General features: G+C 39.7%; 1 long non-coding RNA gene across 1 annotated transcript; it reads right to left on the bottom strand.

Moving 5' to 3' along the window:
* Positions 1 to 393: 393 nt before the first annotated feature.
* LOC135532719 (uncharacterized) lies at positions 394 to 1,849 on the bottom strand. The gene is made up of 3 exons (XR_010454384.1): positions 1,625 to 1,849; positions 1,112 to 1,196; positions 394 to 964 (listed from the first exon to the last, which is right to left on the bottom strand). It is a non-coding gene; the product is annotated as an uncharacterized LOC135532719 (long non-coding RNA).
* Between the last annotated feature and the right edge of the window lie 401 nt (positions 1,850 to 2,250).

Here is a 2,250-nt window from a genome sequence, read left to right as displayed (position 1 = left end):
TGTTATCCTCCATGATTTAACAATGTAAATAAGTCAGATTTAACAATGGAAATATTGTGTGTTATCCTCCATGATTTAACAATGGAAATAAGTCAGACTGTATTGTGTGTTATCCTCCATGATTTAACAATGGAAATAAGTCCCAGACTGTATTGTTGTTATCCTCCATGATTTAACAATACATTTTTCAACTGTATATATATATATATATATAGGTAACCCAGTCAGTGTTTTTTTCTTGCTTCAATAGAGTGACAAGGAACATGCAAATATTTTCAGGTGAGTGTAGCTGGTGCATGAAGTCAGGCGCAGGAGAGCTGTATATATATATAAAATGAGTGTTTTTTTGTTGCTTCAATGAGCAACATGCAAATATTTTCAGGTGAGTTACTCAAAAATAAAGGCACGAGGTAACAAATACACTTGACCAAATACAAACGGTAAATATATTACGGCACGGGTGAAAACAGCACCGAAAAACCAGCTATCATGTACCGAAATGGACATTTATTTTATTATTATTTTTATTTTATTTCAACTTTATTTAACCAGGTAGGCTAGTTGAGAACAAGTTCTCATTTGTAACTGCGACCTGGCCAAGATAAAGCATAGCAGTGTGAACAGACAACACAGTTACACATTGAGTAAACAATAAACAAGTCAATAACACAGTAGAAAAAAAGGGGAGTCTATATACATTGTGTGCAAAAGGCATGAGGAGGTAGGCAAATAATTACAATTTTGAAGATTAACACTGGAGTGATAAATGATCAGATGGTCATGTACAGGTAGAGATATTGATGAGCAGAAAAGTAAATAGATAAAAACAGTATGGAGATGAGGTAGGTAAAATTGGTGGGCTATTTACCGATAAGACTATGTACAGCTGTAGCGATCAGTCGCTGCTCAGATATCAGATGTTGAATTTGGTGCGGGAGATAAAAGTATCAAACTTCAGCGATTTCTGCAAGCGACAATCACGCACAAAAAACATGGGGGAAACAGAGGGTTAAATACATGAACATGTAATTGGAGAATGAAAACCAGGTGTGTAGAAAACAAAGACAGAACCAATGGAAAATGAAAGGCGGATCAGCGATGGCTAGAATACCGGTGACGGGTGACCGCCGAACGCCGCCCGAACAAGGAGAGAGACCGACTTCGGCGGAAGTCGTGACAACAATAGTTTTCCATCCCTGGAAATACAATAGTGCAATACATTCAGCAGAAAATTTCTTCATTTTCTTCAGATCACAACAGAGGTGCAATGCTATTTGGCTGGCAGCCACACAAGTAAACGAGTTTACAATAAAAAGCAAGGTTTGCATGGACATCATATTTCATATTTCAGAGCGCTGTCTACTGATAGAATGCCCATTCATGAAATGTCATCCAAGTAGAGAAGTTCAACTGAAGCACAAAATTAGTCTGATGCCGAACCAGAAATGAACAACAAGAAGCATTTTACATCTGCGCGTACAAAACACAGCAAGATATTTCTTCTTATGTCTTATGAAGAACTATGTGTTAATGCGACATCATACGTCTGGATATACCACCCCAACTCTATTCCATATTGGTAACATGTTAAGTTTGTAGTTCACAATGTTCACGTTTTACAGACCATTGTGACGATGTCCTTGTCTGGATCCTCTCATGTAGATAAAGGCGGCTTTAACAAGCCCCATGTTATGGAATACCTTTGCCAAGCGATCGGTACATATTGAAAGTCAATGGAAGTAAGTGATTGGTAAAGGTAACTGGAAATGGACTTGTAATAACGGTCTGTGTTTCTTCGGTCCAGAGGGAGCAGGCACTTGGCGTCACGCCACCAGGGACAAGACCTGTGTCTGTCTTTGCTCTCTGGAGCAGGGTGCCTTTGAATGTAGTGAATCCTGGTCTGTCAGTGACGGCTGGCGTTTGGTGGGAAGCAGACCCGGTGGCGAGCGGAGGTGTAACTGACAAGACATTGTCTGTCCTTTCGGGTTTTGAAGTAGACTCTACCTGATGAAGTCATGTTAGGATATGTCAGTTGTCCAATGGGAGCGTTAAGGTTCAGATGCCAAGCTTATGGTCATGTTGCAGCAGTGTGTCGGAGGGAGATTCCAGACATTTGAGAAGTGTGCCGGAGGACATGGGACAAAGGAATGTGTAGAATTGGTGTAACAACTGTGTCAATTGTGCAGTGGTGTAAAGTACTTAATTAGAAATACTTTAAAGTACTATTTAAGTCGTTTTTGAGGGTATCTG

Source organism: Oncorhynchus masou, unplaced genomic scaffold, assembly GCF_036934945.1.
Source record: "Oncorhynchus masou masou isolate Uvic2021 unplaced genomic scaffold, UVic_Omas_1.1 unplaced_scaffold_1998, whole genome shotgun sequence".
NCBI classification, from domain to species: domain Eukaryota; kingdom Metazoa; phylum Chordata; class Actinopteri; order Salmoniformes; family Salmonidae; genus Oncorhynchus; species Oncorhynchus masou.
The sequence above is the reverse complement of the archived record's forward strand: the minus strand, read 5'-3'. Positions and strand labels throughout refer to the sequence as shown.